At 43.5% G+C, this 12,885-nt stretch overlaps 1 pseudogene; it reads right to left on the reverse strand.

The window, feature by feature from the left end:
* Positions 1-12,885, reverse strand: part of LOC115173761 (receptor-type tyrosine-protein phosphatase U-like) — a 271,130-nt pseudogene that overhangs the window by 156,941 nt on the left and 101,304 nt on the right.

Raw genomic sequence — 12,885 nt, forward strand, 5'->3', positions numbered from 1 at the left:
GCAAAAGCGCTCGTGTGTTTCAGCCAGGGCTTTGAATTACGTCATTCAACTTTTTCCCGGGCTCTGAGAGCCCATTGGAGCCGTAGGAAGTGTCACGTAACAGCAGAGATCCTTTGTAATGGATAGAGATGACAAAGAAGGGCAAGAAATGGTCAGACAGGGTACTTCCTGTACAGAATCTTCTCACGTTTTGGCCTGCCAAATGAGTTCTGTTATACTCACAGACACCATTCAAACAGTTTTAGAAACTTTGGAGTGTTTTCTATCCAAAGCTAATAATTATATGCATATTCTAGTTTCTGGGCAGGACTAATAATCAGATTAAATTGGGTATGTTTTTTATCCAGCCGTGAAAATACTGCCCCCTAGCCATAAGAGGATATTGCAAAATGTGCTTTCACCGAAAAGCTATTTTAAAATCAGACATATCGAGTGCATAGAGGAGTTCTGTATCTATAATTCTTAAAATAATTGTTATGTTTTTTGTGAACGTTTATCGTGAGTAATTTAGTAAATTCACCGGAAGTGTTCTGTGGGAATGCTAGTCACATGCTAGTCACCTGCTAATGTAAAAAGCTGTTTTTTGATATAAATATGAACTTGATTGAACAGACATGCTTATATTGTATAACATAATGTCCTAAGATTGTCATCTGATGAAGATCATCAAAGGTTAGTGCTGCATTTAGCTGTGGTTTGGGTTTATGTGACATTATATGCTAGCTTGAAAATGGGTGTCTGATTATTTCTGGCTGGGTAGTCTGCTGACATAATCTAATGTTTTGCTTTCGTTGTAAAGCCTTTTTGAAATCGGACAGTGTGGTTAGATTAACGAGAGTCTTGTCTTTAAAATGCTGTAAAATAGTCATATGTTTGAGAAATTGAAGTAATAGCATTTCTAAGGTATTTGAATAACGCGCCACGGGATTCAACTGGCTGTTGAGTAGCTGGGACGCAAGCGTCCCACCTAGCCCAGAGAGGTTATTAACAAATGTGTGTAATCGCCTTTGAGTGTGGACTGTATTATTATGCATACCAGATGGACTGGATTACGGCGGGCCTGTTGGAGGGCTTGTTGTCCGGACCTCTGGAAGTCTCTATGGGGGTACCACAGGGTTCAATTCTCGGGCCGACTCTTTTCTCTGTAAATGTCAATGACGTCGCTTTTGCTGCTGGTGATTCTCTGATCCACCTCTACGCAGACGACACCATTCTGTATACATCTGGCCCTTCTTTCGACACTGTGCTAACAAACCTCCAAACGAGCTTCAATGCCATACAACAATCCTTCAGTGGCCTCCAATTAAGTAAAACTAAGTGCATGCTCTTCAACCGATTGCTGCCCGCACCCTCCCGCCCGACTAGCATCACCACTCTGGACGGTTCTTACTTAGAATATGTGGACAACTACAAATACCTAGGTATCTGCTTAGACTGTAAACTCTCCTTCCAGACTCACATTAAGCATCTCCAATACAAAATTAAATCTGGAATCGGCTTCCTATTTCGCAACAAAGCCTAGTTCACTCATGCTGCCCACCATACCCTCGTAAAACTGACTATCCTACTGATCCTTGACTTTGGCGATGTCATTTACAAAATAGCCTCCAACACCCTACCCAGCAAACTGGATGTAGTCTATCACAGTGCCATCCGTTTTGTCACCAAATCCCCATATACTACCCACCACTGCGACCTGTATGCTCTCGTTGGCTGGCCCTCACTACATATTCGTCGCCGAACCCACTTGCTCCAGGTCATCTATAAGTCTCTGCTAGGTAAAGCCCCGCTTAATCTCAGCTCACTGGTACCATAGCAACACCCACCCGTAGCACGCGCTCCAGCAGGTACATTTCACTGGTCATCCCCAAAGCCAACACTACCTTTCGACGCCTTTCCTTCCAGTTCTCTGCTGCCAATGACTGGAACAAATTGCAAAAATCACTGAAGTTGGAGTCTTATATCTCCTTCTCTAACTTTAAGCTGTCTGAGCAGCTTACTGTACCTGTACACAGCCAATCTGTAAATAGCACACCCAACTACCTCATTCCTATATTGCTACTTATCCTCTTGTGCTTTTGCACCCCAGTATCTCTACTTGCACATCATCATCTGCACATCTATCACTCCAGTGTTAATGCTAAATTGTAATTATTTTGCCTCTATGGCCTATTTATTGCCTTACCTTCCCACTCTTCTACATTTGCACACACTGTACATAGATTTTTCTACTGTGTTATTGATTGTACGTTTGTTTATGTGTAACTGTGTTGTTGTTTTTGTCGCACTGCTTTGCTTTATCTTGGCCAGGTCACAGTTGTAAATGAGAACTTGTTCTCAGCTGACCAACCTGGATAAATAAAGTTGAAATAAAAATAAAATGATATTATGCTCCAAAATGTATATCCACAAGTGTAAGTGATGCTGTTGGTTCATTGATTGTGCAGGGCGGCTTACAGTTAGCTTACAATTATAGTGAATTTGTATGTGATTTTGAATAGCCTAGTAATTGGGCATTTTTTGTATTTTCATAATTAGTAGGCTGACACATTACCTTTCCTTTATTCAGTTCTTGAGCGCGCAGACAGGCTGAGAACAGTTTATTGAAATATGTTTTCTTGCGAAAACATGTTAATATTGATTTTTCCTAACAGATTTCACTTGGTTTCCCAAATTAAGCACTGGGTAGGTGGAGGAACAAGGTTGGCGAGTCCATGCCATACAGTTTTTGCGGAATTCCATCTGTCGAGCAGTTCCTCAAACAGTGCTTGATGCATGAAGTGCAATAAGTGTTCTTATATTTATTTCAGTAGCTGCTCATATTAAGCACAGCTCTGCTGTAAAACTGAAGTAGCCCTTTCCAGCATAAGGAAAAAAGGATCGTCAGGAAAGCGAGAAGCTTCCATTCGCTATTCGAGTATATGATGACATGTCTTTTTTCCTCTACCCCTGTTCCTGCCCATTTGATCATGGGCCATTCTAAAACAAATTTGATATATTAGTAAAGACAAGTTTAAATTGAGAATAGTCTGATGGGTGAAAATATGATCACTTGATGAGAGAACAGCTGTGCAGCCTGAGGCAAGGAACAGAGCACAACAGTAGCCAATAGTTGCACCATGTAGCCCATATTTTGATTTCTAAGACATTCTAATGTTTTGTATCGTTCACAACTAAAGCTGCCAAATAACTCTAAATCTAGCTTATAGGACCTGTTTCAAAAGATCACTTTTACGCTCAACATAGCCACTTTATATGCGCACTTAATCATTCGTTACATTAGACCTGACTTTTAATGGTGAGAAGGTGTTGCTCCTTTTCCTGTCATGACTAAAATAAATCATGGATTTATTGTGATGGTGTACATCACATTGATTTATTAGACTTTTTAAATGTAGATGTTCCAAAGGAACACATCAGCAGCTTGTATGCGGCTTGTATATGTGGCCTGGAGATGCTAAAGTTGTTTATGTTAATTAATGGTCAGTTACCATGAGACCAGCAGGCTTTTGCATGACAATAACCAGCTGACAAAATGTCATGACCAACACAGCCCTAGGCTCAAACAACATAGTCCAACTGTCCCAATAATCCATAACAAAGCGTATGGCTGTGGCACTGTGAAGTGTGCATTTGGACAAGGGGATAGAGTTTCTGGGATCCTTTGCTAAAACGTACATCAGAAATTAAAATGAATCAGAAATATATGAAGATGAAGACCTAAGGTTATAGACCACATTGGAACAGCGTTGAGATTTACCTCGCAGCAGGTCTGGAGCGGTGTGTGGCCAGTTGTATGTCCTCATCAGCTGCCAGTCAAAGTCGTCCTCCTGTCCCTGCTTGTACTCACACAGCCCAGGGTCGGAGTCCTCGTCAAAGGTACAGCCAGCTGTAGGGGAAAGAGAGGGGAAGTGGTGATTAGACGGCATCAATAGTGAAGAAATAATTTACCATTGCGTTCAACCAACTTAAAACTCAAACAGTCTTTGTGGGTCAAAGTCTATTGCCCTGCTATTCAAGCTAGAAGAATATACACTACATATACAAAAGTATGTGGACACCCCTTCAAATTTGTTCAATTGGCTATTTCAGCCCCACCCGTTGCTGAAATGTGGATAAAATCGAGCACACAGCCATTCAATCTCCATAGACAAACATTGCCATTACTGAAGAGCTGCTCCAGTCAATTGTAAGTGCTGTTATTGTGAAGTGGAAACAATGACTCAGCCGCGAAGTGGTAGGCCATACAAGATCCCAGAACGGTTCCGCTGAGTGCTGAAGTGCGTAGGGCATACAAATCCTCGGTTGCAACACTCACTCCCAAGTTCCAGACTGCCTCTGGAAACAACGTTAGAACAAGAACTGTTAGTCGGGAGCTTCATTAAATGGGTTACCATGGCAGAGCAGCCGCAAACAAGCCTAAGATCACCATGCGCAATGCCAAGCGTCGGCTGGAGTGGACTCTGGAGCAGTGGAAACGCGTTCTCTGGAGTGATGAATCACGCTTCACCATCAGGCAGTCTGAAGGACTAATCTGGCTACCTGCCCCAATGCCTAGTGCCAACTGTACATTTTGGTGGAGAAGGAATAATGGTCTGGGGCTGTTTTTCATGGTTCGGGCTAGGTCCTAGTTCCAGTGAAGGGAATTCTTAACGCCACAGCATACAATGAGATTCTAGATGACTCTGTGCTTCCAACTTTGTAGCAACAGTTTGGGGATGACAAGGCCCCTGTGCACAAAGTGAGGTCCAAACAAAAATGGTTTGTTGAGATCGGTGTGGAAGAACTTGACTGGCCTGCAGAGAGCCCTGACCTCAACCCCATCTAACACCTTTGGGAGGAATTGGAATGCTGACTGAGAGCCAGGCCTAATCACCCAACATCAGTAATGTTCTTGTGGCTGAATGGAAGCAAGTCCCCACAGCAATGTTCCAACATCTAGCAGAAAGCCTTCCCAGAAGAGTGATGGATGTTATAGCAGCAAAGGGGGGACCAACTCCATATGAATGCCCATGATAATGGGCAGGTGTCCACATACTTTTGGTCATGTAGTGTACATACAGTAAATAACTGAAAAAAAGAATATTTCTGAGTTTGTTTTTGTTTGGGTACCACTTTTTTGAGGGGATCAATGAAATGACAAAGAAAATCCATACCACGTAGCTTTACTGTTTTCTTTGGAAAGTGGAAGAGAAAATTGTTCTCAAAGACACAATGAATAATGAGCTCTATTAGAGGGACAACAGCAGCACTGCCACTATGGGCACTCACATGACATCATCACAGGCAGACTATTAAATGCCTACATCAAAAAACTGTAGACTTCGACCAGCTAAAAGCCATATTTTCTGTTCAAATAGCATGTAATAGTGGTAGTCTGGGTGGCATTGCAGCATGGCGACAGGGTCTGGCTGAGTGTAGGAGCCCCATGACCAGGTCTGGCTGAGTGTACCTCTTTTGTCCTCCTGTTCATTTTCCCCTGGGGAATCAATGTTCTGCATCCCAAATGGCACCCTATATAGTGCACTACTTTTGACCAGGGCTCATAGGGAATAGGGTGCCATTTGGGAAAGAGCCATGTTCATTTGGCCCCATTAGCCCTGTGGTGTGAAAATAGCAGGCCAGCTACAGGTCACTGAAATAGGGCTGAGATGACAGGCGGTGGCGGTGGTGCCAGAGTAGGGAGGTCGTGGCACCATCACAGCTGATGGGGATGGCGGGGAGGGTGCGTATGTGCACGGGGGGGCTCTCAGCCAGACAGTGAGTGAAGGTGACCTTTACCACCCTGTCAAGCTCATCATCCCAATTCATAGTACCCTCTCTCAGCTCTAATCATATCAACCACAGGCTTTAAAGCCAGCAGCTACATAATAACTGAGAACACAATGGTCCTTCATGAAACACAATCGCTAAACGCTGCATATCTACTATGCCCAAATAATGGACAATACATAACATGACATATTGTGCACAGCAGTGGTGGTCAGTGCCGTTTAATATGAGGAAATGTTTGGCCTTCTATTACAGCATATTGGATGACTGGCATTCATATTCCATTCACCCTGTTCAATGTAACAGCAGTTTAGGCTACTACATGATACTCTAATTATCCAAGCGAAACATCTACAAACAACCTCCATCGTTGTCTCAATATTAGCTAAAGTAATGTCATAGTCAGCATAGCTAATAGCACTAATGCGTTAGTAAACTCGCAACAATCATGCAGTAACGTTAGTGAACAGTCAGTTAGCAGTTACACTTGCGGGCCCCGGTGGCAATTGGTAAGATTTTGGTATTACTTTGACTTGGAAGAGTTCCAGTGTTATGTTGGAAGTCAAAGCCAGCTAGCTAACATAGCATCATTATGTTTGAGCTGAGTGTTTCAGTAGGGTAAACTATCTAGCTGCATTTGCTAGCTAAGTAACGTTAAGTGAAACTGAAGGTGAAAGAAAGTGAGAAAAAAATAAGAATCTCTCTCGCTATTCTCCTTCATTTTTGAAGATATGAATTTATTAAAAACTGTTAAACTATTGTTTTTCTCTCTCTTTGAGTCAACTACTCACCACATTTTATACACTGCAGTGCTAGCTAGCTGTAGCTTATGCTTTCAGTACTAAATTAATTCTCTGATCCTTTGATTGGGTGGACATGTTGCAAGAGCTCTGATGGGCTGGAGGACCTCCTCTGGTAGTTGTCATAATTACTGTGTAAGTCTATGGAAGGGGGTGGGAACGATGAGCCTCCTAGGATTTGTATTGAAGTCAATGTACCCAGAGGAGGAAGGAAGCTAGCTGTCCCCCGGCTACACCATCGTGCTGCCATCGTGCTAACTGATCATATTAGGCCTTGGCAGGAGCAGAACACTGAACAGGACTCGTGTTAAAGAGCCACTCTGACTCCATGCCAGGCCCTGCTTAAAAGGCATCCCACCTAGCTGGCCGAAACACATGTACACGTACACACCAGTCGCCCGCTGTTCTCTTTTGTGTTCTGTTTGGGAAACCCATCTGTTTTCTTTTTTAATTTGGACTAACTTTTCTCCTGTTTGAAACAGCAGGCTGGCAGAAAGCATTCCCTTTGCAATAAACAACCAAGATAGTTTATCTTTCTCCTCTGGTCTTTAAGGGAGACGCATCTGCTAATTTGGGGACTACTTTCCCCCTTTTCTTCCAGCTGACTAAAAAGTATCCCCCCCCTCCCAATCTCCTCCCTGTCCCTGCCCTCATCCCCTTTTCCCCTAGTCCCCTCCTCCCTGTATCCGCCAGTGAGCTGTGTGTTTCCGGGTGTGTAAGCAGATTAATTGCTGGTTGTTGTGCTAGCCATCCGCTGCTCAGGCTGTGGAGAGGAAGAGTAGAGGAGGAGGAGGAGAGGAGAAATTGGGAGGAAGACGAGGAGGAGGGGGAAGGCATTACCCATGGCTTAGCCTTATACAAAGTTTCTCCTCCATGGAGGACGCCTTGCTTGGTTTCAGGAAGGGAATGTCACCATCATCAGATACGTTCCACTGAATTCCCTCATTAACTCATCCTTCCTATGCTCCTCTGCTACACACACACACATTCCTCTGTGCCCAAATGAGCTTTTCATGGGCCTAGCCCATGCAATTAGAACAGTCATGTGCATTTGTAGGTATCTAAGGTGTGTGTGTGTGTGTGTGTGTGTGTGTGTGTGTGTGTGTGTGTGTGTGTGTGTGTGTGTGTGTGTGTGTGTGTGTGTGTGTGTGTGTGTGTGTGTGTGTGTGTGTGTGTCTGTGTGTGTCTGTGTGTCTGTGTGTCTGTGTGTCTGTGTGTGTGTCTGAGACGAGTAATCTAATTAAATATTCACGTCAACAAAATTATGACAAACTTCTGGAATTTCTGCTAAAATTTACAGTGGAAAGGTTTGTAAGAATAAATTATGAATGTGTGTTTACTAATAACAGAAAACAGACCAGACGCAACTGTCACACCCTGATCTGTTTCACCTGTCTTGTGATTGTTTCCAACCCCCACCAGGTGTCTCCTATTACCTCATGTTTATTTATACCTGCGTTTTCTGTTTGTTGCCAGTTTGTCTTGTCCCGTCAAGTCCTACCTGCATGTTCCTGTACTCTAGTTTTTGCTTTTTCTAGTCTTCCCAGTTCTGACCTTTCTGCCTGTCCTGACCCTGATCCTGCCTGCTGTCCTGTACCTTCCTGACTCTGATTTGGATTACGATTCTTTGCCTTCCTTGACCTAACGATTGCATGCCCCTTGTATTGTAATAAACTCTGAGACTCATACTATCCGCCTCCTGTGTCTACATCTGGGTCTTAGCCTGAGCTGTGACAGCAGAGCACTTTCTGATGTTTAAACTGTCCAGAGACAACAGCAACCAAAGTGCCATTCTCTCCCCATGTGGCAGCCATTAGTCTTTAGCTAATTGAACAGATAGCACACGGCCACACACTCACACACACATACACAAACACACACATACACACAGATCAGGTTGTAAACATACAGATTGAAAACATTGAATCACACACCGATGGGGCTACCTTTTACATGGTAGGACAGGGCCCAAAATAAATAAATTAAGCCCCTAGCTGTCGCTACTGACATGTCTTGAAGGTAGTAGCGAGAGAGAGAGAACAATGCCGTATGAATAAAAATAAGTCTGTAGGAAAAGATGCCTCTGAACTTTAAAGTTACGAGAGGCAAAATGTTGAACAACATCCCCAGCTTGTAGACCCTGTAGATAAAACACTAAACCCTGAAGCTTCCTTACCTCTTCCTCTAACCCCCCCCCCCCCCCCCCCCCCCCGCACACAGTTTCCTGGCAACAGTTTATAATCCTGTTAAAACAAATGTGACTCTAACTACAAATGTGAATAACTAAAACACTCAATCGGGAATGATTCATCTCAAAGGACATTGGTTATTTCAACTTAATGACTGCCTCAGGACCAGAGACTGAAGGACGCACCGATCGCTGCCATCTGTGATGACACATAACTCCACGCCACCAGTGGCATATCAACTAGAATCAAATGTACCATCCAATCACCTACAAATTCGAAATTTTTTCTACATAATAAAACATATGAAATTCCAATTTGCTATCCCTATCTCTTTCACTGCTTTCACATTTCAGCACCCACCATATTGTGTATCTACTGTACGCTTATTGAAAAACTTAAAATAACCATCAACTGAATCAGCCCAGCCCTATATATACTGGAAAGCTTGGGCAAATATAGAACTAACCAGCTGTATTAAACTGGCCACCTTCTAAACACAACTCTTCAAAGGCAGGAGAGGAGAAGAAGAGAAGACAAAGTAGAGGACAGGAGGAAGTTGACAGGATGGGATGGACAGAAAGTGATACATACAGTACTAGTCAAAAGTTTGGACACACCTTCTCATTCAAGGTTTGTCTTTATTTTTTACTATTTTCTACATTATAGAATAATAGTGAAGACATCAAAACTATTAAATAACACATATGGAATCATGTAGTAACCAAAAAAGTGTTAAACAAATCAAAATATATTCATTCTCTCAACCAGATTCACCTGGAATGATTTTCCAACAGTCTTGAAGGAGTACCCACATATGCTGAGCACTTGTTGGCTGCTTTTCATTCTCTCTGTGGTCCAACTCATCCCAAACCATCTCAATTGGGTGGAGGTCGGGTGATTGTGGAGGCCAGGTCATCTGATACTGGACTACATCACTCTCCTTCTTAGTCAAATAGCCCTTACACAGGTGTGTTGGGTCATTGTCCTGTAGAAAAACAAATGATAGTCCCACTAAGCGCAAACCAGATGGAATGGCGTATTGCTGCAGAATGCTGTGGTAGCCATACTGCTTAAGTGTGCCTTGAATTCTAAATAAATCACTGACAGTGTCACCAGCAAAGCACCCCACACCATCACACCTCCTCCTCCATGCTTCACGGTGGAAACTACACATGCAGAGATCATCCGTTCACCTACTTTGCGACTCACAAAGACACAGCGGTTGGAACCAAAAATCTCAAATTTGGACTCATCAGACCAAAGGATAGAGTTCCACCGGTCTAACATCCATTGCTCATGTTTCTTGCAAGTCTCTTCTTAAAATTGGTGTCCTTGGAAGTGGTTTCTTTGCAGCAATTCTCCTCTGAACAGTTGATGTTGAGATGTGTCTGTTACTTCAAATGAAGTAAAATTGTATTTGTCACATGTGCCGAATACAACAGGTGTAGACCTTACTGTGAAATGCTTACTTACAAGCCCTTAACCAATAATACAGTTCAAGAAATAGAGTTAAGGAAATATTTACTATATAAACTAGAGTTTTTAATTACATAACTATAATGTAAATAGTCTGGGTGGCCATTTGATTAATTGCTCAGCAGTCTTATGGCTTGGGGGTAGAAGCTGTTACGGAGCCTTTTCGTCCCAGACTTGGCGCTCTGGTACCGCTTGCCGTGCGGTAGCAAGTCTATGACTTGGGTGACTGGTGTCTTTGACAATGTTTTTAGCCTTCCTCTGACACTGTCTAGTATATAGGTCCTGGATGTCAGGAAGCTTGCCCCCAGTGATGTACTGGGCAGCACCACTACCCTTTGTAGTGCCTTACAGTCAGATGCCATACCAGGCGGTGATGCAACCGGTCAGGATGATCTCGATGGTGCAGCTGTAGGAATTTTTGGGGATCTGGGGACCCATACCAAATCTTTTCAGTCTCCTGATGGGGAAAAGGTGTTGTTGTGCCCTCTTCACAACTGTCTCGGTGTGTTTGAACAACGACACACATGGCGTCACACACATGGCGCCGACAGAGATTGTCGTCTCACTTCGCGTTCTTAGGAAACTATGCAGCATTTTGTTTTTTAGTATGTATTATTTCTTACATTGTTACCCCAGGAAATAAGTCTTATTACATACAACCAGAAATAACTATTGGATATAAGAGCAATGTCAACTTACCAACATTATGACCAGGAATACGTCTTTCCCGAAGCGGATCCTCTGTTTGGACCACCACCCAGGACAATGGATCGGATCCCAGTAGGCAACCCAAAACAACAGTGCCACAGAAGGGGCAGATGGAGCGGTCTTCTGGTCAGGCTCCATAGACGGGCACATTGCTCACCACTCCCGAGTATACTACTCGCCAATGTCCAGTCTCTTGACAACAAGGTAAACAAAATTGAAGCAAGGGTTTCCTTCCAGAGAGACATCAGAGATTGTAACTTTCTCTGTTTCACAGAGAAACTTGGCTCACTCGGGATATGTTAACAGAGTCGGTACAGCCACTCTTCGATTATAATCACAGTTGTGTATTCCCCCCCCTCCAAGCAGACACCTCGAAAGCCCTGAAAGATCTTCATTGGACTCTATGTAAACTGGAAACCATATATCCTGAGGCTGCATTTATTGTAGCTGGGGACTTTAACAAACCTAATCTGAAAACAAGATCCTCGGCGTATACATCAAGGACAAACTGAAATGGTCCACCCACACAGAGAGCGTGGTGAAGAAGGTGCAACAGCGCCTCTTCAACCTCAGGAGGGAGAAGCTTGGCTTGTCACCAAAAACACTCACAAACTTTTACAGATGCACAATCGAGAGCATTCTGTCGGGCTGTATCACCGCCTGGTACGGCTACTGTTCCGCCCACAACTGTAAGGCTCTCCAGAGGGTAGTGAGGTCTGCACAACGCATCACTTGTGTGTATAAGATAGTTGTTGTGAAATTGTTAGATTACTTGTTAGATATTACTGCACGGTCGGAACTAGAATTATATTTTCATTTGATTTGATGATAGTTTGTTGGTGATGTAGACACCACGGAACTTGAAACTCTCGACCCGCTCCACTTCAGCCCCATTGATGTTAATGGGGGCCTGTTCCGCACTCCTTTTCCTATAACCCACGATCAGCTCCTTTGTCTTGCTCACATTGAGGGAGAGGTTGTTGTCCTGGCACCACACTGCCAGGTCTCTGACCTCCCTATTGGCTGTCTCATCATTGTCAGTGATCAGGCCTACCACTGTTGTGTGTCAGCAAACTTAATGATGTGTTGGAGTCGTGCTTGGCCAGGCAGTCGTGGGTGAACAGGGAGTACAGGAGGGGACTTAGCACGCAACCCTGAGGGACCCCGTGTTGAGGATCAGTGTGGCAGATGTGTTGGTTCCTACCCTTTATAGAAAAGTTTGTGGTCATGCGCACATCCTTAAAAACATAGGTGCTGGGCTAGAAAAGAATACGTGTATAGAACAAGAAGGCCCACACACTGTTAACTTCTTGGTGACAGGGGGCAGTATTCAGAAATTCAGATGAATAACATTCCCAAATTAAACTGCCTGCTACTCAGGCCCAGAAGGTAGGATTTGCATATAATTAGTAGATTTGGATAGAAAACACTCTGAAGTTTCTAGAAATTTTTGAATGATGTCTGTGAGTATAACAGAACTCATATGGCAGGCAAAAACCGGAGAAAAAATCCAACCAGGAAGTGACTTGTAGTTTTTCTATCTAATCCCTATTCAAACTACAGTGTCTGTGGGGTCATTTTGCACTTCCTAAGGCTTCCACTAGATGTCAACAGTCTTTAGAACCTTGTTTTATGCTTCTACTGTTACTGGACAGAGAATAGGAACTGACTCAAGCCTGGGACCAACGAGTTGTTTACTGCGCAGGCACACAAGGGTGCGCCCTTCCTTCTTTTTCCTCTGTAATGAATACGCTATTGTCCGGTTGGAATATTATCGAAGATTTATGTTAAAAAGACCCTAAGGATTGATTGTAAACATCGTTTGACATGTTTCTACGAGCGGTAATGGAACATTTGACTTTGTCTCTGGTTTTGCGCTCTCGCGTTATGCCTTTGGATTAGTGATCTGAACGCGCGAACAAAACGGAGGTATTTGGACA

Source organism: Salmo trutta, chromosome 34, assembly GCF_901001165.1.
Source record: "Salmo trutta chromosome 34, fSalTru1.1, whole genome shotgun sequence".
Lineage (NCBI taxonomy): Eukaryota > Metazoa > Chordata > Actinopteri > Salmoniformes > Salmonidae > Salmo > Salmo trutta.